General features: G+C 48.7%; 2 long non-coding RNA genes across 3 annotated transcripts; both read right to left on the bottom strand.

The window, feature by feature from the left end:
* Positions 1–2262: 2262 nt before the first annotated feature.
* LOC106010806 (uncharacterized) lies at positions 2263–8873 on the bottom strand. 2 transcript variants are annotated; one of them, XR_015449577.1, is made up of 5 exons: positions 8010–8873; positions 7700–7778; positions 5420–7483; positions 4370–4460; positions 2263–3130 (listed from the first exon to the last, which is right to left on the bottom strand). It is a non-coding gene; the product is annotated as an uncharacterized LOC106010806 (long non-coding RNA). The 2 variants fall into 2 exon arrangements; XR_001184526.3 differs by having other exon boundaries at positions 4370–4457; positions 8010–8872.
* A 12402-nt stretch (positions 8874–21275) lies between these two features.
* On the bottom strand, positions 21276–24167 carry LOC147829157 (uncharacterized). The gene is made up of 3 exons (XR_015449467.1): positions 22823–24167; positions 21661–21725; positions 21276–21559 (listed from the first exon to the last, which is right to left on the bottom strand). It is a non-coding gene; the product is annotated as an uncharacterized LOC147829157 (long non-coding RNA).
* Between the last annotated feature and the right edge of the window lie 1959 nt (positions 24168–26126).

The following is a 26126-nucleotide window of genomic DNA, read 5'->3' as shown; positions in this document are numbered from 1 at the left end:
ACCTGTGAGATGTGGTCTAAGCACTGCATCTGTCTCCATCCGTATTCCATTCCCAGGTAACAAGGGTGGAAAGCACTGTAACTGCTGAACTCTGCACACCAGGAACCCGCTGTGCCAAAGCTACCACCAATAGCAGAATCACCATGGCCAGCTGCCTGATGCATAGACTGATCCCGACTCCCTCCTTAGCATCTGGTCCTGCAGAACGGGCTCAGGTCTGGTTCCCTAAAGCAGAGCCCACCCAAGGCAGGGATTTATACTTTCAAGAAGAAGAGAAGAAGGGAAGCAGGATGGGATGGGGATGGGACTAAACACGGATGTGATCTCAGCTGGAGTCCAGGGGACCCCCTCAGGGGCTCCAGAGCACAACTGCACCGCAGGATCAGCACACAGAGCCAAGGGAGTTGGCCTTGGGAAGCACCATTCGCCAATCACTGGCTGAGGGCTACTCCAGGGACCTGCAGTGGGTGTAAGCTCCCAGGAGAGGCAGCTCCCACTACACCAAGGGAAATTCTGGAAAGAAGCTGTGGGCCACAGGTCAAGGGCGTGGGGCTGGGAATCGATCCATTGGCTACAAGGCAGAACTTGGCTGGTGACAAGGGACAACATTACTTACTCAGAGGTCCAAAACCATCAAGGAAGGAACGGTGTCAAGAACCTGCACACAGAGAGACCTGTCGTACTGACAGCCTGGCCAGTCACCAGGGGATGCCCAGTCACCAATGAGGTGACAGCAGGGGATGAAGGAATAATATGCAAAGAACGAGAAACAAAGAGTAAAGAACTAATGATAGTTTATTACTTGGGGGCCAGGAATTAATCTTTAGTTCACTCCTGGCTAAAGACCACCTGATCTTATCTCTGTCCTGGCTAAGACCACAAGCTCTGGATTAGTCAGCACTTATGATTATATAACATAGCAAGGGGGAGTGAAGCCAGGTGTAAGGAATAGCAGAAGTGATGCACTAATGAGCCAGGCAGGCTGTAAAAGGGCAGTGACTATGTATTCTGGTAAAGGACGGCTTGCAGTTAATGAGCCACCTGTGCTATCTTGCAGGTCGTAGCTGATGAGCCTCCTGCATTATCTCAGCCAGTTTGATCTGGGAGAATGGCTGCAGAGTCTTAATTCCTCAGCTGCAGCGTTTCCTTGCTGTAGAGACGTCACTGCCTCGTTGATCAGTGAGACCTCAGTTGCGATGTTGGCATAGGGAACTCTGTCTCCAAACATGGGCTGAGGTCAATTAGCAATTCACAGTGATGCCTTGGAGTGATTTTAATGACTAGCCGAATTATGAGCCGAATCGCTATTATCTAAGGCCTGCTCGGTATGGCCTCCAGCTGGTCTCCTGCAGCTCCATGACCCACAAGGAGGAAGCTAAGGCAGTTACTCTCCTGACCACTGGTTCTTCTCTCCCATCTCTGTCACAGTCTTCTCCATTGGCCATAGCTTCCTAGAAGTCAGAGGGCAAAGGGGCACATTGACATGGAGCACGCAAGATGGCCTGCTGGAACACGTGGCTGGGAGTGGGCCTGCGGATGATCCTGACCGCTAAACATGCATAACGCAGCCTGAGAGTCTCCCTGGCCTCCTCAACCTGAAAATCAGGAAGCCTGGGCTGGGGGTCAGGAGACAGTTCCTCTCCGCTTGCTAGCTTCTGCTGAGGGCCAGGGGACAGGCTGTGTCCTCTCCTGAACACCCATGGAGCCAGAGGCGGAGCGACACAGTGTGTATCACCCAGGTCAGGGTGACGTCCTGATAGCCAAAGGTATGTATCTTCTTTAACTAAGTGAACAATTCGTCTTACGGTCTCAGCTATTTTCTCCTCCCTAAAGTGAATGTCATGAAAGGACTGTGAGTACTTTTTAGGAAATGTCCCTCTTAAGGACACATCTGAGGTGACACCACACGAGGCTTCCAGGGAAAGCATGTCTTCTGCAGGAAAGTCTTGACCTTTATGGAGAGGTAAAATATAAAATAGCCTCTCCTCCGGGCAGCCAGCCTTGGGGTTCCAGCTCTGATAATGAATGCACACAGTGGTTAAATGCGAAACTGATTTCAAGTCTGAGTCACGCAGCCAGGAGGGGATGGGGAATACCCTGCCCACCAGAGGCAGCCTCGCCAGCAGATGGGTGAGTGAGTCAGCCAGCAGCTGCCCTCGGGCAGCTGTGTGCGAGATTCCCCCACTTGGTGCAAGTAACCAGGGACTTTTCCTTTACTTAAGAAAACACCAAAGCAAAAAACTGAGGCACCAACACGTCCAGTGGGATTTCAGTTACTAATTTCCAAATTGCTGCATCCTGAATTCCTTTGAAGAAATCTTTTATTTGCTGATGTTTTTCTAACATTTTATTACGGGAATTCCAAAAATATAGGGAAGTATGGGTTGGGAGTGTCACTCAGTCGTGGAGATGTGCCTAGCAAGCGTGAGGCCTCGGGTTCCGTCTTTGGTTCTGCAGGTGTCCACACACCACATGTGCACGCAGGCAGAGGGACCCGCACACACCCCACACCAGCCCCTCATCTCGGCAGTGTCAAGGCTGTGGACAATCTCATTTCATCTAAACCCACTCACTCCCCCATCCCACCCCTCTGGTGATTTTGAGGTAAATCCCCCATATCATATCATTTATCACCAAATTCAGTGGAATTTTTAAACTTGTGTTTTCAAGTTAAGCTGAACATTAGAAACCCATGCGTTACTACTTCCCTCTTACACACTTTGACTTGTCCTGCGTCACCATGTAGTTAGTGACAGAGCAAGTCCCAAACCTCAGCAATCTATCTCCAACAAGAAGGTAAATGTCTACAATGGGCACCCTGTCAACAGCAGTGAGATAGATTGGAGCTGGAAGGTAACTTCTAGCTTGTGGAACCAGCTCAGCATTGAGCACCTGCTATGTTCAAAATAGCCACGAGGGTATGAGTAGTGATTGCACTGTGCACAGCACCCTGCATCTCCTGATAGCTCTCCCAGTTAGGGCCCTGCCCGCTTTGCAGAGGAAGAAGCTCAGGTGTGAATGGTCCGCCAAACTTCTCAGACTTCTGCTTGTAAGAGGTCAGTCTCAAACTGACTTCAAGATCAGCATTCTTTCCCGCGTAGGCTGTAAGTGTCGTTATCACTGCAAGTGCCTGCAAACATAAAACACAACGTACAAACGCCACTTGTGTTGTCCTATTCATCAAGAAAAGCAAGCAGTTTTTCCGTAAGGAGACTAAATAGTGTAAGGACTCAAGGACCCCCTGAAAAGGACTCTGTTGCCAAAGATCATACCAGGATTCTTAGCCCCCATGTCATGTTATTTTACTAGCAAATTCAGTGGACTTTGGTAGTACATTTCACCCCTGGGAACGCGTACTGTTCTGCAGAGAAAATGAGAGAGATTGTACGAAATTCTGATTGACTAAAGGCCACTCACATCCAGCTTAGCCCTCACCACTGACATCATACCCAGTAGGAATGGGTCTGTCTGGATGTTTGAGATGTAACCCAAAATCAGACACAGAGAGTCTTTCTGAGCAGCTTCCTTAAGAGGGAGAAGAAAATGCAATAAAGGCATCCCAAAGATGGAGTGGGGGAATGCAAGGCCTAAAATTACATTTCTTCTATTTCCAAGGAAAATATTCACCAACGCTGTTCCTTGCTGCTCTACGTGTCTCCTACACCATTCTGCCAGAGCAGAAGGAAGGAGGGCTGGACCGACGCTTCACTGCCTTCGTGCCTTACACACCTACAAAATCATCCATCCTTTTCCTTGCATCTTAAGTTTTGAGATTTCTATCAAAACATCAAGGTCATCCTTTAATAAAAACATTTTCTGCACCCTGAGAAACGATGTATGATTAATCTCTCTAGTCATCGGGTAAAATGTTAATTTTGTTTATGCTTTTGGGCAACTGCTTCCTTGAATTGCCTTTGTATGAAGACTTACAATACATTTCTACACAATCAAACATCTGCAAGCACATCTTAAAGTCAATATTTGAGGTTTAATATAGTCTAGTAACTCATTCATGGCAAACTTACCTAAACAAATTTTTTTAAAGTTAAGCATTATGATTTAAAATAAAAGCTAAAGATCCAGTCAGCTTTCTGAGTGTTTGTCAAACAAAGCCAGGCAGATTGACAGACTGATACCTTACTTTGCAGTAAGGACTGAACTACCTTCATGAGCTGTATCCTAGCTGTTTTTTATTTTTTACTTTGAGACAGGATCTCACCAAGTCTATAAATTGCCCAGCCTGGGCTTGAATTTGCAGTCCTCCGGCCTCAGCATCCCAAAGTGCTGGGATTACACCCACTTACTACCACGCCTGGCTCTAAGTCAGCTTTCAGAGCCTTGTCTCTCCCACTCGAAACCCGCTCCTCACCAAAGCAACGCCAGTCCACACCAGGCTGTGTACTCTGTAGATCCAGGAGGCCCGACGCCGCACACACCATTCCCTCCAAAGTAAGACCCTGCTGGAAAATAACCGGCCTTGAAAACTAGCAAGCAAACACACCAGCCCCATCAGCCCGTCCTCGCCTCCCCTGGCTTCACTGCTGTCTTGCTCAGTGGCTGCTCTGTGAGGCAGGGAAGGCAAGGACCGGCTGATGGGGCCTGGGATGTTTGCTCTCTAGTTTTCAAGGCTGATTATTCTCCAGCTGGGTCTTATTTCTGGGGAGAGAGGGTAGTGAGATGGTGACAGTGTTCTGATCTTTGCTTAAGAAGAGAAACACGGGGAGCCGGGGATTTAGCTCAGTGGTTCCAGCACCTGCCTCGCAAGTGCAAGGTCCCGAGTTCAATCCCCAGTACCAAAAAAAAGTAGAAACGAGAACAGATAGCACATGAATATGGAATTTTTTCTTTTCCATAGATGTTAAGAAAGATTCCAGGCTACATATTAAATTGTTAAGAGTGATTATTTGCTCAGTATAACGCGTAGTCATTTATAGACAGAGCTCTGAGGCCCGCAGCACATTCTGGCAGCACCGTGCAGTGGCTCTGCCTTCATTATTCCCAAAGTGAGATTCATAGCAAATATGAATACCAATTTTACTGTATAAGGATCTGTTTTAGATTTAAGAGAAATTAGAAGTGAATTTACATTATTAGAGAAGAGAGACTCAGTGTGCTATGAGAGTACATCATGGCTGACTTGCAGCTTAGTGTAGTGAGTGCACATGTACATTAGCCTCCACGCGCTCATGAAAACCTGCAGAGTTTGGCAAAAGGAAAAAAAGGAAAGGGGGGGCAGAAATTGGAGAACTGGAAAGATTCATGGTAACTGACTTAGCACATCCAAGAAAATTAAGTAAGGCAGTAGGGGGAAGCCGAGAAGGCCCTGACATTAACAGCAGACAGCCCAAGGCTGTGGAAATGGCATCCAGGGACCTCTGGAAGAGGCAGCAACTAAAGATTTGACTAAAGGTATGCTTACGTGTCCCTCAAGACACTCAGTGCACCCACGCTTGGCTCGACCCTTCCGCCCTGCTGGGGGCCATTCCCTGTGGAGAGCAGCACAGAGGCGAAGGGCAGGGCTGAGTTCAGAGGACAGCAGGGCTGGGCACTGCCTCCTAGTGCTGATGGCTCAGCCACACTTGGTCCTCACTGCGCCAGTAGCCAGGGTTCCACCAAGGACCAGGAACCCTAAAATCCACTCCAAAAGGAAAGATGACGAGAAGACACAAAACTCCAGACGTCGCTGAGTTTTCCCACAGCACAGCACAGCACACCCAGGTCTCCCTACGGCCATGCCCATGCACCCAGCACGGTCCTCGGAGGAGCCTGGTAACACAAAAATGGAGATCAAAGCAAAGTAGCCAGGAAGAATAAAAGTAAAGGAAAAAGAGAAGAAAAGGGTGTTTTTAACTATCATTGATTTCCTCTGAAAAAAACACTAGGATATTCTGTCCATGAAATGTGAAATGTTTACAAGAGGTTTTCCTGAGAATAGCTATGTGTTTTAACATTAAAATAGAACAGAACTGTTTAAAAAAAAAATCTCTGAGAGACTTTGGAATTACAAATGAAAAAAAAAAATCTCAGAAATTACAGTGGAAACAAAAAAAGAAGGAAAAGTAGAAGGTTAAACATACTCACAAATAAGAAAATTGTGGGATTGAATCAGGGTCCAAGAGAAATGACCTGAGAAAATGGATGGGAAGGGCCAGGGATTTAGCTCAGTGGTTCTGCCATCTGCCTTGCAAGCACAAGGTCGTGGGTCTGATACCCCGTACCAAAAAAAGTTTTTTAAAAATGGATGGGACAACAACATTAAAGAAATTGTGCATATAAAATTCTCAAATATGAACATGAGTGTTCAGAGTAGGAGTCCCAAGATATTCAGACTATTTTGCTAATTCTCATTACCATGAAATTTCAGAACACCAGAGTCAAGCATCAAGCATCTTTGTCTGACTTTACAGTTATCGAGAACCACTCGAGAAGACGGAAGGGAATAGAGCACCTGCACATTTTGAAGGAAAATTGTTTTGAGACTCCCATCCTCAGCCAACCACCAATTAAACATAGAGTGGAGTAAAGACAGTTTTGAGAGGCAAGGGGACCTTCTTTCTGGGGAAGCCATGGAGAAATCCCCCCCGGAGAGGGTGGCAGGAAGCAGCGTAGACGCTGTGGTGGTCTAAGTGGCTCCCTGGAGCTCCTCCATGGAGGAGGCGGAAGTTGTCCGGAAGCCGGGGCTCCTTAGCCTGTGAGCCTTGGGATGCATGGCTCAGCTCACCCTGCAGCACAGAACCTGGAAGGAGGAGAGGGCCCGTGCTGGCCTCCACCCCAGCTCAGGCCAAGGCCAGCTCACCAGGCCTGGCCCCCCGTGCCCGCTACAAGGTTTCTCCAGTGAGGTCACTCAGACCGGGCTGCTCCTGCTCAGTCCCCTGCCCTCCCCTGTCGCTGCCCAGGTTGGAGTTGAATCCTCCTGCCAGTGCCTCCTCCTTCCCCCATCTTTTCAGAGGTGTTCCCCCAATCACTCACTCTCTTGCCCTTTGGGCTGTCTACTCCTGGAAGACTCAAAGTGACACAACTCCAACTTAGGCAGTGAGTCTCCCAAACACATTTCTTTAGAAGACAGTGTATTGAAATCCCAGTGTATTTGATTGTACTGAGCAGTACTAGCATGGGTGAGGACTTAGTGCAGCTGCTGATACATGTGTAGAGCAGAAGACCCCCAAAAGGCAATGGTGAGCCTGGGGTGTAGCTCAGGAGTAGAGCCCTTGCCCTGCATGTATAAGGCTCTGAGTTCAATCCCCAGCATGATAAAACAAAACAAAACAAGGCATACTTAACTTTGGAGAGGAAAAGTCTAGTTTACTGCATGATTCAGCTCTAAGCAATGATAATTAATAATGTAAACAGCGAACATGAATCTAACTTCAGTATAATTTATGTTGGAAGATAGGAGACAGGAGGTGTCCATGAATGTGGTGGGGGCTGGGAGTGAGCAGGAACTAAATCTTCATCGTCACATTCGGAACTCCACAGCTCATGCCTAAAGTGGGAAAAGGAAAAAGTAGCCATGCACGCATGTTACTTAGTGATGAAGTGAATATCACCCAAAGAATCAGTTAAAACTGTTGAAATTAGTCATCTCTGCACTGTAGAAAATTGAGGAGAGTAATTGAGTGAACAGTTGTTTTCAGTTAGTTAGTTAGTTAAAAAAAAACAAACATAAAGAACAATTCAAACCCGGTGTGGTAGTGCTCACCTGTAATCCCAGCACTCTAGGAAGCTGAGACAGAATAGCATTCTGAGTCCAGCCTGGGCAACTTAGCAAGACCGTATTTCTGAAAAGAAAGTTTAAAAAGGACTGGGGATGTATCTCAGTGCAAAGGCCTGGGTTCAATCCCCAAAACGGAAGAAAAAACAAAGAATAACTTCATTGTTAACGCTTCCCATTCGCCCTGAAAATCCTTGTCAGCAGTCCTCATGCCTGCGACTTTTTCCCTAAGATAACTGGTGGATCACAGCCCTAACCTTACCCCAAATTTCTCCGCAAAATATCCCGCTTTTGTTACCATTTTTTTAATCCAACTGATCGCCACCAAGTTTGCAGCCTGCACAGTGGCAGGGACGACAAAGCAAGTGCCAGGTGTCGGCATTTCTGCAGACTGCAACGTCCCCAGTCGTGCTGCTCTGCCCTTTGAAATGTACCTCAGGGCAAACCATGAAGTGCTGCTTGGCAGGTGCATTTCTGGCACATCAGGATCCAGGACAGGTTTGTTTAGTTTTCCGAGAACCTTCTGTGTATTTTCATGCTGCAAAGCAATCAGATCGGCTTCAGCCTCAGAGCAAGTGTCTGTGTAGGATTAACTGGAAATGCTGGCAGGGAGCTGCGTTTTTATGGGAAATGGGTGAAAGTTTGCAATATTTGAATGGCTGATACAGAGCCAGTGTGGCTGCAGTGTGGTGGCCGATGGCAGCGGGACCTCGGGGACCACACTCCTCGGACGCAGGGATTTCCGTGGCTCTCAGGGCATCGCCACACAGCCGTGACCTTAGGATCACTGTTCTCAGCTGACTTTGTAGAGGGGTCAAGAGCCAGGAAGTGAGCGGATGTCCCAGGAATCATGAGCCAAACCTAGATCACACACCGAGGAGCTGCAGATGTGGGGACCAAAGGCACACAGACTCTCGGCTCTCATAAAGACCAGCCTGAATTCTCTGAAGAAAGTCCTCTGGGGACCAGGGTGTGAGCTCCAAAGGTCTGGCCCCCAAGACAGCAAGAGGAAGGGCTCTCACACTGGCCTGGGGTGGTGGAGCCCAGGCAGGGGAAGGGAGCTCCACCCAAGCCGCTTGGGCGAGTGAGCCCTGTGGAGCCCTCAGAGCTGGGGCCGCCAGAGGGAGCAGAGGGAGGCATGTGTGCACAGGTGCGTGCGCGCGCGTGTGTGTGTGCGTGTGTGTGTGTGTGTGTGTGTGTGTGTGTGTGTGTAGGAGGCTCCACCGGACACCAGTGCAAATAGCCCCATGGGGGTGTTCGCATCCAGCCCTGGGGAGAGAAGAATCCAGAGCCACAAACACCAGACAGAACTGGCCGGAGGGCTGCAGCCTGAGCTCCGGGCTACCTGAGGTGAGCAGAAGACAAAGGCCCTGCCAGAAGCCCGGGAGGGAGGGAGGCCTGCCCACATGAGGCAATAAAGCAAAGAGAAAAGCGGAAAATCACACCACTGCGGGGAAACAAGAAATCAGCTGAACCTCTGGGAGTTTGGGGACCTTCCGTATCCACCTGAAAACTGTTATCACAATGGGTTTATGGGAAACAGTTCGATGCAGAAGACCAGAGAGTGTGATTTCCTTGGCTTTCCGTCATGATTCGGGCAGACTGCTGCCAGGGTGCTGTGTGGTTTCTGGGTGGCCCCTCCTGGCAGCGGGTGGCCTCGGGTGCGTGTTGTTAGGTAACGCCCCTGCCGTGACTGCTTCACACTCAGTGACTGAGGTCTTTCCAGCTGCCGAAACCACTTCCTAAGTACAAGAAATGAGCTGTTTTTCTCCTCAGGTAAAATGCAAAATATAAACACAAGCCTATTGAAGAAGTGGCTGAAGGGAGTTATGGCCCATCGGAGTGCCACCTTTAACCATCTAAAAGTCCTAAGTTCTCTGTTGAAATGATCTTATCAATTGCTCTTTTTGTCTTCGATCCATCTTAATAAAATGACATAAAAGCATGATGGGAAAGCACTGGACTCTTACTCTAGCAGAGACAAAGCCAGCGAAACTCACTGTGCAGAGGGCCTGGGATGCGTGGAAGGATCGATGGGTTGCATTCTGCACATCTTCTGCATGTGGCTTCGATTGCTGCTGACCCTAAATAAACAGTAAATGTGGCAAAAGAGTGTCGAATGCTAATGAGCACTAGTTCATAAAAGCCAAAGTAGGGCATCGGGAAAATCACAGAACAGTTGTGGTTTTGAAACATCTGCCATGATTAATTTGGTCATCTGCTGCAGTCAGGAAATACTTGCTTCTTTTCTTTTTCCTGTCCCAAAACAATGTTTGTTAAATAGTGCATTAAAAATATCTTGAAGGAATACCATTTTCTCTTTCACTGATTTCTTTACTTATTCATTTGTTTCATTATATTTTGATGGTTTGAGAATGTAGGATACGGACGTGGGTGAATTATATCCAAAGTTCAGCTCTCCAAGAAAATATGTGTATTTTGGTTGGAGTCCCTGATTACAGGCAATAAAAGCTGACTCCAGAAAACTTACACAAATAAGCAAGTTGTTGGAAATACACAGAATGACCTACAGCGTCAGAAAACAGGTACATCCGAAGGAGGCGGGGCCTGGGCGAATCAGAGGTGCAGCCTCCCTTAGCAGACCCTGGCCCCTCCCTTATTTGATTTGTGGGCCCCTTGCTCGCCTCCATCCTGCCAGCACGAATAATCCCGAACTGCCTTGGACCCCACCTGCACCATGTTCAGATCTGAAGTACGTGGTTCGAACTCCCAGCTAGCTTCAGTCGACAGTCTCTTACTCCAGGAAAGGGGAGATACGATGCTTTCTCATCTGGGGTTCTAGAAAGGACAAAGAACCCTGCTGCCATCATGGGCCACACAATGGGGCATTGCCAAACCAGGAAGGAAGTTCCAAAGAAAAAACTAGGTGTGCTGGGCACAGCGGTCTGCGATGTAAATAACACATCCCTGGAGTGTGCGGTGTGCGTGGCCTGCACATCATACCTGGCAGCCTCTGCATGGTGCATTTTGTTCTGTTTTCCTCCTTTTGTTTGGAAAGGCTCATTGCAAACCACCAAACTGACTTCATAAGCCACTCATAGGTGGCAGCCCCATCATCTGGAGAACATTGCGTTGCAGTCAGGATAGGGCACTTGGTGGGGAACGGGAAGCCCCTTTCTAAGCTCACTTCTGGCTGAAGAGCTGTGATGATTCCAGACCACACTCATTCCAGTAGGCGAATTCTGAACTTGTGCCCCCTGCAGGGCCTCCCATTTCTTTCCTGCCCCCGCCATTTGGTTCCCACTTGGACTCTGATGACTCTGTCTGGGAAGAGTGAGCTAATCCCTCCCTCCGGCCCTCTCCCTCTCCTCTCTTCTTCCTGCCTTCCTTCCTTCCTTTAATGAATGGATTAAATGCTTCCTCATTTCCCTGTTACCATCCAGCCTGAAGTTTCCTTTGCGCTGTGCTATGTGAGGAGCCAGGCTGTAGCTGTGACCCAGCCTCTTGACAGCCCTGGGCCTTTCAGAGCATCCGTTTACCTTCTGGGAAGATTGGGTTTGTGCCTCTGCATGAACAGGCTTCTATTAACAACCTGAAATAAGTCTCTTTCTGACTTGAAACACTCCAATCCTTTCTCCTTACAGCAGTGCTCAATTCACTCAGGACTTCATCCCCAAGACTGAAAAACAGCACTAAAGGTCTGTTCATCTCTAGATGGCTGTCAGTTCTGAACAACTCATTACAATGCAGCAGATTAGAGTTCATGCTGTTTTGCAGACTAGGAGCTAATACAAAGGCTTGGGTGTTAATATAACGCTTCAAACTGGAAGGGGCCAGGGCCAGGCACTCCACTTGGGCCCATTCAGACAGGTGTGCAGTGGTCAGTGCTGGGTCGAGGGGTCCCCACTACCCTGCAGCACAGCCACGCCGGGGGGCTGTCAGTGCCTCCCGGGGAGACCCCACTGTGGTCTTTGATTGACCAAATATTTTATATCAGGTCGCCAGAGATTTGTCTCACTTTCTCTTTTCTCCATTTAAAATGGGATTTTAGCTTTTCTGACAATAAAGCTTTAAACAAAATAGGCTACAAATCCACAAGCTCATCTGTCTATGAAATTTCAACTTTTTTTTACTACTTGGGATTTGAACCCAGGACTTTCACACTGAGCTATATCCTCAGCCCTTTTTCTTTTTCTTTCTTTCTTTTCTTTCTCTCTCTTTTTTTTTAATGTTGAGACAGGATCTCACTAAGTTGCCCAGGCTGGTCTCAAAGTTGATTCTCCTGCCTCGGCCTCCCAGAATGCTGGAATTGCAGATTCATACCACTATGCCCAACTATGAACTTTCAACTTCTTGGCATAATTGGGCTTTTGGACTCAGAGTCCAGAGTTCAACTCGGGTACCTTTTTATGTCCCTTCTCTAATTAAGCAAACCTACTCCCAAGGTGCATCCATGTCTTAGTCTTCTTGGGCTGCTAAAACACAATGGCAGAGGTGGGGTGGCTTACAAATGACAGAAACTTTCCTCTGAGAGTTCTGAAGGTTGAGAAGTCCAAGACTGGACTTCTGGGTGTCTGGAGGCCCCTCTTCCTGGTTGCGTGGGCAGCTGTCTTCCTGCTGTGTCTTTGCTTGGTAGAAAGGTCAGGGAGCACCATGGGGTCTCCTACAAGGGCACTAATCCTGTTCGGGAGCACCCCACCCTCATGACCCCATCATCCTCCCAAATCCGCACTTCCTAGTGCTATCGTATTTCGTGTTAGGCTTCGACATATGAATTTCAGGGAGGCAGAAACATCAATATTTTATACTTTGGGGAAGTTTGAGCGCATGGAAGAGGGAGGAAGACGAAGAAAGGAAATACATGGAGAGCAGCATAGAGCCGGCCAAGTGGGAGCCCAGATGCCCGTGGGTGCCTGCAAGCTGCTCTTGGCCAGCACGCCCTGGGGCTGGTGGGGGATGGAAGTGCCAAACGACCATGCATCATCACTTTCATCCCGGGCCAACCCACAGGTGGGTAGAGCGGGAGGGGCAGGTGGACTTCTTAGAGAATTCTCGGGCCCACGATGCCTAGACTTTCACCATCTGTTGTGTGTTCGCTCCTCTGAGTGAACTACTGCCTTTCCTCGGGTTTTCGTTCAAATTGTAAATACAATTGGGAAATAAATCGCGCTCATTCATTGTACCTTACTCTGATAAGCACTGAGCGGCTCCAAGAAGCAGAACGCTGCAGCAGGGTGGAGATGAGACAGGGTGTTTATCAACAGGGGAGCATCCTTACCCTCCATGGCAGAGGCCCAGGCCCAACTGGAATTACCCAAGGCCCTGATGAACAGCTGGGCACCTGTTAATTTCATCTCAGCAGATCCTTTTTGATTGATTTCTGATGAACTTTATTTAGAATTTCTGGTCATTTCAGACATGCAAACTACACTTTTAGGGGGCGCAGTTAAACAACAAAAATATTAATATAATAGAGACTCTGAAACAGTAGGAAAGAGGAAGGGATATTTATTTCTTGAACACTGACAAAGTGCCAAGTGCCATGTGAGATACTGCATGTTGTTTTCCCATTTATCTTCTTTCCTTGGTCATAGTGTTTTTCCAAGCCGAGCTCACCTTGGGGAGGTGCTGTGATAATCCAGCAACACCCACGGTGGTTACTGATCTTCCCTTGGGGCGGGAGTAGGTGTGTGTCCCCGGCTAGGCTGGTCAGACTGGCTCACGCTGTTGGCTGGGTAGTCCCAGCTGGCCAGCTGCAGGATGGAGCCACGAACCAGAGGCTGCCTGGCCTTCAGAACAGGAGGAGCAAGGATGCAGCCCCAGTTGGAGGCTGAGACGTGGATGCCCCCGGAGAGCTGGTGTAATCCACACCCAGCAGCTCAGCAGCAGCAGCAGCAGTCAGACACCTGCAGTGGGGGCTTAGGGGTCCTGTCAGAGGCCCAGCGCTCTGGGTGGGGCTGCTCCCTGCCGCACTCGGCTCATCCACGGCAACCTTTGGCTGCGTCTTCACAGACACCCAGAAGTGAGCGAGGTGATTTTCTAGGTGTCTCTCTGTCCGGTCGGTGTGATAACCAAATGAACTGATGTCAAGAGGCCCTCAGAACCTGGCAGCCAGGTCTGTCACAGGGAAGAGAGAAGGAACGTTCCCTTTGCATCCCCGCAGGACACGGGGTCAGACAGGGGCCGAGAGGGCGTCCAGGGGAGAGTCCAGCTCCGAGGTCTCTGGCACAGCGGGGCCAGGGGTGCAGGCGGAGGGAGCTGAGGTTCTCCTGGCAGAGTCCCCGCCCCACGCCAGGGCCTCACCTCCACCCCTCGCTCCCTGCCGGTCCGTCACACCTGCAGTGCTGCGCCTTCCGAGGTTCAGCTCTGTTTAACACCTCTTCGGAGAGGCCTTCCGCTCTGCCCTGCTCGGTGACAGCCCTGTGCTTACTTCCCTCCTGACACCGGGACACCATGTGGTTTATTTCATGTGCATGTTCTGTCTCCCGCCCTAGGCTTCCCAGCGCCGAGGGCCTGGTCTGCTCGCTCTTTCTCTGAGGCAGATCTAAGTGTCCAGGTCGCTGTGCTGGGCTGGAACTCGTGGTCTCGGACTTCAGCCCAGCAGAGGGCTAGGATCACAGCCCTGCACCGCCACACCCATCCTTCCTGCTCACGGTTCCATCCCCAGTGGCACCAATGTGGCCAGTCGACATTTGCTAAAACGAAGAATGAGCAGATAACGAGCCCGGAGCCTTCTCCACAGAGAGGACCGCAGGATAAGGCAGGGGAAAGGCAGATTAAAAGGCGGAAACAGAGATTAAGGAGAGTTTGACAAACCTAGCAGAAGGTAGAGAAACGCGAGGCCTGCAGATCACCAAGTCCACAGAGGCAAACAGGGCGACAGGGCCACCAGCAAGGCCTCAGTCTCCATTCGCTCATTCCCTACCGCCCGCTCTGCTCAATCACAGCCCGAAGCCAGCTGGAGGGAAGATGACAGCCCAAGCCCGACAGTGTGCCCCGTCCGGGTCGGCCCGCAGTTGGAGCAGGTGGGGAAGGGCCGGCTAGGGAGCGGAGAGAGAGCGGAGGCCATCAGCTTGCAGACCACAGGCCGCAGAAAACCCCAGCACGCGTGGAGTCTCCTGGGTGGCCAGGGCGCAAGGCTGCACAGTCAGACTCAGGAAGCAAAGGCTGCGGGCAAGGATGCGTCCCCAGCCCGGGGAAACTGGGTCCCAGCAGCCGAGTTCTGTGTGGCCCTCCTTCTCAGACGTGTCTCTCAAAAAGAAATTCTGTGGCATGGGGAAATGGGCACCACGGCGAAGTTCAGAAACTCCAGGGGTATGCGGACTTCTCACCACAAGGTTCTCCAGCCTTGTGTGGCTCTATGCGCACAATTACTTTCCAACAGGAGGATTTTGCACCGCGTACTGGACCTGTGTTCTCAGTAAACCTTGGAACTGGCTCCTGGGATTCCAGATCTAGAAGTGCCAGGCAGTGTGGACAGGGCAAGCCGCTTAACTGCCTCGGGTCTCGTTTTCCTTACCACCCGAGGGCAGGGGTTGGTCTGAGGTGTTTGCACGTTTGGGGTTCCATGTCCGCCTCAGTCGGGTTGAACGGTACCTGGAATTCCTCAGGGTGTGCATGCGCACCACACGTTCCGCCCAGCCCTTCAGCCCTGAGCTTCCTCGGGGAACTCGCTGCTGCCCATCATCCCCTGACCCAGACCACGGTGGCCAGAATCCGCGTGCTGTCGCCTCTGTGTGGCCCTCGTGTCCGGCCGTGATGCACACTGACCGCCCCAGCCTCCTGCAGTTGCTCTGACGAGGGCTGCCCGTCCGGCTCCGCCGTGCCTCTCGCTGTGGGTGTGACCTGTGGCACTCGCTCGCTCCGCCTGGGAATGTGGGTTCTGCGCTCACCTCAGATCAGCCCTGCGGCTTTCTCCTCTGGCCTCTGCTTGTCCTTGATCGTTTCCCCCTTTTCCCTCCCAGCACCTGACAAGAGCTCCTTTTTTCTTTCTCTCCAAAACCCGCTTCTCTCCTCTCACTCTTCCTTGTGTTCTGGGCTCCAGTTCCCACGCCCCTTCGTGCTGAGACCTTGACCCGAGCCCCCCTTCAGTTGGGACTCAGGTGAAGTCAGCTGGTCACTAGGGACCTGGAGGTGATGCTCAAACCAGGGTACTTCTGAGAGTGAAAGTGAGTGATGTCAGTGGTTACATCAGAATGAGAGGTAAGCCAGGCCCGTTCTGGACAGCCCTGGGTTCACCCACTGTGCGTGACTTGCCTACCACCTGGACTGCGGCACAAGCCTCCTCATGGGACACACTTAGGTGCTAGTCCTGCAGGACCGAAGCACAGCTCTGACCGCAGCACACACAGGCTCTGGAGTCACCCCCTGGATCAGCTAAACCCTCCTCTGAGTGACAGCGCTAAGTGAGTGGTTACACCTGCCGTCACGGTCATGGTCACTGGAGTTGCAGTTCAGATGGCAGCTGCTGCCCTGGCCTCGTTTCTTGGGCGCCTCCCTCTCCCAAGCTCCCAGCTTAACCTCAGCTTCTTTTTTCAGTCCTTTGGCACCAACAGCAACAATTCAGCAGGACAGCCTCACAGCCAGAGCAACCACTCACCACTCACAGGTTCTAGAAGCCCAGACCCCTGCCAGTCTGCTTCCCTGTGGGGTTTGTGCCTCTCGCCCTCAGTGGTCTTAGCAGAGACCCAACTGGGACTTCCCCAGCCTGTGTTATTAGCTCAATGATGACCGACAGATCCCCAGTTCACACTGGGACAGCATGGAGGAGATCATTAACTCCTGGGCCCAAGAAATATGTTTTACCATGGCAGGATCAAGTCTGGAGCTGAGTTTGAGGAGAGACTGGAACCAGAGATCCAGGGGCCTCCAAGGCCCTGTGGGACCATCTCGCCCTGTATCTGTCGGCACCAGCTTGGGGCCCTGCCCCTGAGGAACTGTTCTCCCACAGGCAGGGGACCGTCCCAGCAGCCTTCTTTTGCACGTTCATGTCGTATGTGTGTGCACAGGCATGCATGCTTCTGGGCAGCCCAGGGTGCATTTCATCATTTCCCATGGGCGAACTCGGGTGCGGTGACCTGGAGACCTATGGTCATGGTCACCCTGGTCCAGGAGGCCACCGCAGGCCTGGGCTGGTGTCCCGCCAGTCCCTGCTGACACACCCTGCTCTGCTCCTAAGGCCTGGCTGGGAATCAGGCTTTTCTGTGCGTGTCCACATGACATGCGCCATCTCCTGCAGACTCCACTCCAGTTCCTTTGTCAGCTATGGTCAGTGAATGGGCAAGGAAGAATTTCTAATTTTGTTTCGTTGGTGCACTTGGCGAATGCCCAGCAGAGCTGTTTCTTTGACACAGAGATATCTGACTTCAAGGGAAAAGGTCCTAGGAAATCCAACGTCCAAAACCCCAGGCAAATCAACAGATGCTTGGATAAAGAAAATGTAGTATGTATGCACGATGGAGCACTACTCTGCTATAAAGAAGGATAAATTTGAGTCATCTGTAGGAAAATGGATGCACCTCGAGGCCATAACACTACGTGAAATAAATCAGACTCACAAACTTAAATATTGCTTGATTTCTCTTATATGAGAAACCCAAAGCCAATCAGTGAGAAACCAGGGGTGTCCAGGACACAGTGCTGGGCTGAGAGAGTCACACAGTTCCCGGAAGGGATCTCCTGGAGCCCAGAGCTGCCCGCCCCCCCTCCCCCGCCCCGTTAGGGGCCCCCGGGGCGCCGCCCCCTGTCTCCTCCTCCCGCCTGGTGTGCAGCGCTGTCGGTGACCCTCTCTGGCCCTTGCTGCCCTCTCATGGCTTTGGGAAGGTCTTTGAGACGCTGCCTTTGCACGACCGCCCCGCCGACTATGAAGCAAGCCAGAGCGCACTTCCACCCACATTCTTCTCACACAACAACCAGCATCCCGCTGCCCGCTTGCTTCTCCAGCTCTGCCCGGGCGGGCTGGGCCGCGCTCCACTTACGGGCTTAGGCACATGGCCCGGCTCTCAGCTGGGTTTCGCCATGTGGGCAGGTTTCCCATCGCAGCTGACCTCCCGAGTGTCCTTCGCCTCCCGTGCTTTCCTTCCTGGCCCTCCCGCTCTGCCTCAGATGCCTCTCCGCTTCCTGCTGTTGCCCTGCAGCCGCGCCTCTCTGCACTTCTCCTGGGGTCTTTCTCTAGGGCCTTGTCACCCGAGTGCACTTCGATCCATGCCCCCAGGCACATGTACACCTCGGCACGTCCACTACTGGATTTCCATGGGGTCCCCACTGCCTGCCTCCCTGTCACCTGCACCCCCACCCCGCAAAGCCACCCTCGTCACACGGGGTCACCTGCTCCTGGCCGTCCTTTGCTGCCTCTCTGGGTTACCCCAAGGACTTCCTCAGCACCCCTTCCCAGTTCTCCAGAGTCCACCAGCCCATCTTCTCTTCCTGCCTCCACTCTTGCAGGCCTCCCCGTCTTTCCTGGGTGGCCCCTTCCTGTCTCCGGGGCAGCTGTAAGCGGCCTGTTTCGCTTCCCCTTGCTGGGCTATGGCCTGCATATGGGTAGTTTATACACGTGTAACTTCCCTCCACCCTAAGGTTACCCTACCCTGGGCTGTAGGCAATACGCTTGGGACACTATTCTCAGCTGCAAAGCAGACTTCAGATGGTTTCCTCTTTTTTGGCATTTTAAAAGTAACAAACTGGTTCTTGATAATTGCAAAAATAATACATGGCTGCAGCAGAAAGCTGGCAATGAAAATTCTAGTACTTGGTGGGACACAATTTCCTTTCTGTTGCTTAAAAAATAATCTGTAAAAAAAACTTCATAGCCACGTCACACATACAGTTGCTGACTCTTCCTTCTTTGCCCTTTGTTAAAACTCAGGCGACGTCTACTGCTCGCTTGTGTGTGTGAAGGATCAGGTTAGGCCCTGGGGACAGCTTGCTCCTCTCCAGTGAGGGGCTCCGGGCAGAGTCAGAGAAATCAGGCAGTGGGGACTGCACAGAGAGCCAGGCGTGTGCGTGCACGTGTGTGTCTGTGTGTGTGCTTCTCCTCGTGGGGAGGGGCCCAGGCCACACTCTGAGGAAGTGAAGGCCCAGCCAGGGCAAGAATGAAGGGCTGCTCCGGCGGGGAGAACAGCCTGGGCAGCCACAGGCAGGGAAGAGGCCAGGGGTTCTCAGGTGGAGCCTCAGAGGCCGTAAAGGACCGAGAAAGCCAGGTTTTGAGTTTGTATTTTATCGAAAGAGCATGGGAGTCTTCATTCTCAGCGTTATATGCTTTGTGGATCAGAAAACCTTAGCTGCAGCAATACAGCGCGAATCAGCCCCTTCCTATAATTATTAAGAACTCGTCAAGCTGTCATCTTGGGTAACATAAAATCCCTAAGCGGATGCAACATAATTCACTTAATGGTTTCCCTGCTGTTACTAATATTTCATCTTTGTAAACAAGTCACAGGAATCATAGTTCCCTTCGGCCGCCCTCTACACAAACACAAACTCTTTCAGGTGCCAACTGACTCATTTCTTCTGTGTAATTCACTCGCTTTTCTTTGTCCCGATTCTGGTTTATACTTCACGCCTGCTATCCAAGTCCCAAGCTGATCTATTTAACAGGGCCTATTGGGAATAACATCAAGTCAAAAAGGACAAAATCTTGTCATGTAAACGAACCAGGGGGTCGTTATGCTCAGTGAAACAAACGAAGGCTGGAAAGACAAGATCTGTGAGCCCTCTTGCGTGTGCACTGCAAATGAGTGAAGCAAATGGGACTGGAGAGCAGGCTGGTGGTCCGCGGAGGCCGAGGAAAGCTTGGGAGGGGGAGAGGAGGGAGAGGCTGGCCGCTAGGTCCACAGCTACAGTGAGGCAGGAGGACGAGGCCTGCTGTTCCCTTGCACGGCAGACCGGCTGCAGTTAATGATGCCTCGTGCATTTCGAGACAGCGGGAATGCTCTCCCCAGGAAAGAATGATGTCTGTGAGGTGACAGACAGGCTGATCACCCACTTTGAGTCCTTACCCAATGTACCATGCGTGGAGCCATCTCCCTGCAACTGCAAATAGGTCCAGTTAAAATGTTTTAATTAAAAATAAAACAAATCTTTAAAAAGGAAATAGCACCAAAATACAAGGCTCTAACCAAATGTGACCCCTGGAGTTAATGTACCCACAGTCCCTCCACACTCGCTGGAGCACTCGGAATGGGCATGAGAAACATGCAAACAGTCCATTTCACATCAAAAAGACAGAAGAGGCCCAGGGACCGCCCGGGCTGCATGTGTTTCTGCAAGGAGCTGGGAGCTCCTGAGGGAGGAAGCATAGAGAGAAATGTAGAATGCACATGCTTACCAAAAGCCTGCCCAGCACTCATACCAGGCATTTTCAAACACTTCCTCTTTTTCTCAGACCCGTTTTAGTTATACCAGGCTCAGTTCTTAATTGTCATCAGTAAGTACAGAAGAGGAAGGAAGTCAATAACACACTTCTTGAGAAGTTATGCTATTTTCAGCCAGATGCGATGGATCCAAAAACCGAAGGCTTGTGCTAAAATTTCTATTAAATGTCCCACCAGTGTCAGGTATCTCTAAACCTCAGTTCTCTGGTTCTGGTGTCAAAGAGCCAAAATGTGTGTTGGGGGCTCCATATCAATTTGGGACATTGGTATCTCCCCATTTCTCTGTTGTTTTCTACTCCTTGCCAAGTCTTGTTATTTTGTCATCCTTCTCCACTGTATGCTTCCTCTTAAAATAAATTTGATTCTCTCGGGAAACACCCTGTTTTCATGGTTTGTAATTTCTTGCTAACTAGACTGTGTACAACCAAAATATTAAAACCCATGCCAAGGTTCATAAGTTATCTGGAAATACCACACTACTGATCCGTCTCCTCCTTGCTCCTTTTTTAGTATATCTTTAAACTTTCTCAGTCTTTTAAGAATCTACACACACCTTATGCAAAACAGGGATTGCCAGAGAGAAGCACACTCTTTCATTCATTCAAGACAAATACAGCAAATCCTCAGTATGCATGAGCTGTGTGACACACTCAAATCTACCAGGTTCTGGAGAAAGTTAAGTAGCAGCAGTCCCAGCCCCAGATTCAAACCTTGATCAAGAATTAAGAATTTGCCCGATTTCCTGAATATCTTACCAGGAAAAAAAAAACTCTTTGCACAAATTTCAAAGCAAACACTATCACTGTGGCCTTCCTAACAAAATTAACCCCTGGAGAAGGTCATTTTCAAATGCTTCCTCCTTTTGCCATGACAAAGTTATTTTCAGTCACAGTCATGAAGAGAAATAGATAATAGTTATGATCAGAAATGAAGCTCAGACAATATAAATATTCTACTACCCTTTAAATACATAATATCCCAGTATAGAAGACCAAACATAAAATAAAATATTACAGTAGAAAAAAGAAAAAGGTAAATGACTAATTTTAATTGTATTAATATATTTTTAAGAGAGGAAAATCTACAAATAAATATTTTTTCTCTTGCAGTAAAGAAAGAATAATAAATTAGTTTCTGCTTTCCAGCTCTGCCTCCTACAGAGCAATCAATGACCTTGTGAAAACTACTCTTTGCCTATTAATGTGCACCAGACAACATGCTCAGGCCTGCCCACCTCCACTCTGAATCAACCAGAGAACAGTTTTATTAATTTTAATTTCAGGAGTTTCTTTCACATGAGACAAAAGATAACAAAGAGGACAAGGATATAGTGTAGCAGAAATTTGCTTAAATCACATTTCCTCATCCCAGAATTTGCAATATTGTCCATATTTTTGTTTCTTGGGAATTGATTCTGGCAACTTCCTTCACATTTGAGTCTTTTAAATATCTTCCCCGGAACACTTATCACAGATTTCTTTCATGTTGGATAAAAGCTTTTATTTATTTTCTTTTTCTGAAAAATCAAGTAAAACAACAGTGGTATCAGAGAAAATGTTATTACTGGATATATCCCATTAAAATGAGTCTCAAGTCCTTGGGGAAATCGAGTAGGACCTTTGGACTTTTCACTCTGAGTCTCTTCTGGCTCTGTGAGGCCATCATCTTTTGCCATCTGTATTCTTCAAGATGCAGGCAGGAAGACAGAGGTGGGGAAAGGGAAGAAAGCATAAAAATCATGAAGATGTGGTATGCATATGTACTAATTCACTAAGGTGAGTATAATTATTATGTATGCAAATATATACTAAAAATAAAAAACACAGACAAAAAATAAAATATGCTTCTAACAGCAAAAGAAATAGTAAAAAATATTTCAATTTTACTTTCTTCATAAATGTCACTAGTTTATATTTCATTACAGCAAAATTAAAGGCCTTTGTGATTTCTGTGCATTCATCTTCAAGGAACAATCTCAAAGCTCACTACTTACCATAAATTGTTTAAGGTTTATCCCAGCTGTTTGTAGAAACTTTGTGTCTGATTAACCTCCTCTAAAGCTTCATCCAAGAAAAATAGTGTAACTTAGAAAATAAAAATAGCACACAGCAGAGAGCAAAATCTCAACTATGAAGCTAGGAATTAATTTTCCAAAATCGGTCTCTGGGGTATGCACAACTTCATCATGAGGCTCTGAGGTCCCTGGGAAAGATTTTCTGTTTATTGTCTACATTATTCAGCATCTTTCATGGATGAGGTGAGATGATAAAAAATGAGTGCAATTTTTTTCAAAAAGTCACATACGAAGAAACGTTCTGAGAGTATGAACTCTGCGACACTTCGAAGAGTGACTTGCAGAGGGTCCTAATAGAGAGTTGTTTCAGTTTCTTTGATCTGCTGAACACAATGGACCCTGGACGTGATTGTGACATTGTTATTCATTTGAACACGCTAGGGGTTTATGCTCAGCGCATCCGTATCCAGTTGTTCCAATGGATGTTTGGACTATTCAGCCAAAATCTTTCTACAGATTGGAAAAATGCCCCTTTGTGATTATTTTCACTTCTCTTTAATTTGGGCAAATCTGATATTTTCAAATATTTAGTAACTGTGTGAAATATCAGGAATACTATCAAAAAGAAGGCCAGTGTATTTTGCTGTTAACATTCACCACTGTTTTCAACTTGATGTAATTTCCCATAAGACAAATTAATTAATTTTTAATTTTTTGGAAATGTGTATATAATAAAACCGTCTCCTAAAATAACAGTTTGTTTACCTTTTACAAGTTCCTCCAACACTGCACTGTAATTTGAAGTTATTCCTACTGACTCCAAAGAGATTCTTTTTCTTTGCTCATGATATACCTGCCCGACAGCTACAGAAACAAAAGTTTTGCTTGGCAAAAAATGACAATTAGGTACAAATAATGTTATAAAAATTGCTCAGTTTGTTTTTCTTAATCTATTTTCACTGGATGGATTTAATCAGTAGTTTTTAGGAGTTTCTGCTCCATTGCCTATATTTTGAATTTTTCTTAGCAGGAGAGATTTGATTCCAGAATTTCGTGTTCAAGAACATTAAGAAATAATTTCTGCCAGATTTTAAAGCCAATTACAAAGCTAGTTTCTTTTCTTTCACTGTTGTTGTTGCCAAGGATGGAACTCAGGGCTCCATGCATGCTGAGCACTTGCTGTGCCACGGAATTAGACTCCAGCTCCTCACGATTGTCTTTGGAGTTGTCCTTAGATTTTCACCCCTTATTAGCAACATGGTACCTCTACATGGTACCCATGCCCCACCCATGGGATACTCCTGCTCCATCCTCCTGTTAAGACCAACCTCGTGTGCATGCAACAAGGTAAGAGGAGATGACTAAGTGGCTCCTCAACCTTCCCATCTTCAACTCAGTCCCCGTCCTGTCCTAGATGGCCACTTCTCCTCCTTCTGTCCTGTCATCAAGACGTAAAAGCTTATGTTTCTCATTGACTCATTTCTCTCTTTCACTCCCACATCTAGCAGTTTGCATCTCCTACCAATTTTTCCTTTGAAAAACATCTTTGACTATGTTGTCTTCCACAGCCAAAATCTCAGCTTGCATCTCTGTATTTATTTAATAGCCTCCCAGATGGCTCCTGGGGTCTGACTGCCCTTTATTCTAAGGCAAATTTATTGTTCTTTAAGGCTTATCTTATTTCATGCTGCCATCATCTCAAAATTTAATAGCAACCTTTTTCCTGCCACACCAAGGGGAAAGTGACCTGCTTTATTCTCAGGCCATTCAAAGCATGGCTCCACCCATTTACCAGTATTTCTCACAATTCTTCACCTTCTTCTGGTCCTGGCCACCCCTTTCACATTCCACGATGTGCCTTGCTCATTCCTACTCCTGCTCCCTTCTTCCCTTCCCTCTTCACAGCTGCACGAGTCACCCTCATGTTAGATTTCCGTCACTGTGAAAAAAATACTTTCCTGAGATAATCAACCTTTAAGGAGGCAAGGTTTATTCTGGCTCACAGTTACAGAGGTTTCAGTCCATGGTCCCTGGGCCTTGTTGCTTTGGGCCTGAGGTAGCACAGTACATCATGGTTGAAGCACATGGCAGAGAAGACCCATTTGCCTCATGGTAGCTGAGAAATGCAGAAGACAGAAGGGCTTGGTTCCCTATATCCCCTTCAGTGCCCTCAATGACGTAACTTCCTCCCATTTGCCCACCTCCTAAGGGTTTTACCACCTCCCAGTAACACCGCAGGCTAGGAACTGAGTCTTTCATACATGGGTCTTTGAGGGAAATGCCAGATTCAGACTCTAGCACCCTGCAAAAATCACTGTCAATGCAATAACCTTCAGGGGGCTATTTCATTTCTCACCTAACTTTTTATGTGCGACAGCAGTGGGTGGGACCTGGAATTGGTGTCCCCAAGGGCCCCACCCCTCTGGCCCCATTCTCCCTCCTTCTCCAGCAGCTCCAGCCCAGGGCTGCCCTGCATCGGACCTCCCATTCGACTCTTGCTCTCCGGTTCTGGCTGCAGCTCTTACTCCTGTAGCCCTGTCTTTGTGAGGTCGCACAGGGGCGGTGGCCTCCTTGATCAAAGGCCATGTGTTCTCTCCGAGTGACCTCTTCTCCATGAACGTCCTTAGTTCAGTCATTGCTCCCTTCCCTAAATCCCTCCAGCCTAAAGTTGGTAACAGCTCTGCCATTGACACCAAATGAGCCCCATGGCTCCTCTACACAGCTATCTGCAGAAACAAATTACCCTAATTTAAATGCCCACCTCCTTCTCCTAAAGCTCCGTATCAGATGCAGTTTACATGGCTCCTCGGTTTGCTCAACTCTCCCTGTCCCTGTGCTCCTGGTCCCCTGCTACTCATCCTCTGTAGGCACGGTTGTCTCTCCACCTCCAGCAAGGAGAGTGCCAGCTCCAACACGGCCCCCACTGCTGCCACTTGGGGGGCCCCAGCCACTCTGATGCCCTGGCTGAGTGGGCCCAGCAGGCTCCCTGCACTTACACGTTTGGGTGAATGCTGAAATCCAGCCCAGGGAGCTGTCTTTCCCAGCAGCTGCCCAGAGTGTCTGCATTCCTAATCCAGAAGGGCAGCCGGGTAACCTCATGGGAAACTTCGGACCAGTGAGAGACAAGACACGCAAGGGGAGAAAGCACATGCTCTGCCTTCCCCTTAATAGGGTTTCCTGGGACGCTTCCATCTGTGTGGCCTCGCCAAAGACAGCCCACGTGGCCGAGCAACCACTGCGACTCTTCCTGAAGCTCTGGCCAAGTCCGTAACACATCTCCGCTTGCCTCTTTCCTCCTCTCCCATTGCAGTTCCCTCTTCCTTCCTCCATTTCCCTCCTCCCTTGCCGTAACTGCCCTGGAGTTGCGTGTCCCATCACGTACTGCACTGAAGATTTGCCTCAGCTCTGTTCTCCAGGAAGCCTGTGCCTCCCCCACAGAAAAGACGCTCAGAATTCAGATCCTTTCCAGGCCCACGAGCCGTGAGGGGCCTCATTTCTGCAACTTGGTGTTCTGAGTCTACCCCTACAGCAGACCACCACAGAAATACGTCCTTAATCACATCACGTGCCCTGACTGCATGCATGCATTTATTTATTTATTTGCATTTATTTATTTATTTATTTATTTATTTATAGGGATTGAACCTAAGGCCTTGGTGCTTAGTTACACCCCCAACCCTCTCTCTTTTTTTATTTATTTATTTATTTATTTATTTATTTATTTATTTATTGGTACCGGGGATCGAACTCGGGCCCTTGCGCTTGTGCAGCAGGCAGCAAAACCACTGAGCTAAATCCCCGGCCTCTCTTTTATTTTTTAATTTTGAGACAAAGTCTGGCTAAGTCACTAAGTTGTCTAGGCTGGGATCAAACTTGCAACTCTTCTGTCTCAGCCTCCCAGAGGGCAGGGATACTGTTTATACAGGTCCTGATCTTATTATCCAGCCAAATGGTAAACCCTTTAAAGTGTAGACCACATTCTCTACTTTTGGTTGTATGAAGGAAGAAGACATAGTCCATTTACAGATGAAAGAAATAGGAATAATGTAATTGTCAGGAGATTTGGATC

The sequence above is a fragment of the Heterocephalus glaber genome, unplaced genomic scaffold (assembly GCF_053883595.1).
Source record: "Heterocephalus glaber isolate CG9 unplaced genomic scaffold, H.glaber_assembly_v1.0 deba00000738, whole genome shotgun sequence".
Taxonomy (NCBI): Eukaryota; Metazoa; Chordata; class Mammalia; order Rodentia; family Bathyergidae; genus Heterocephalus; species Heterocephalus glaber.
The sequence above is the reverse complement of the archived record's forward strand: the minus strand, read 5'-3'. Positions and strand labels throughout refer to the sequence as shown.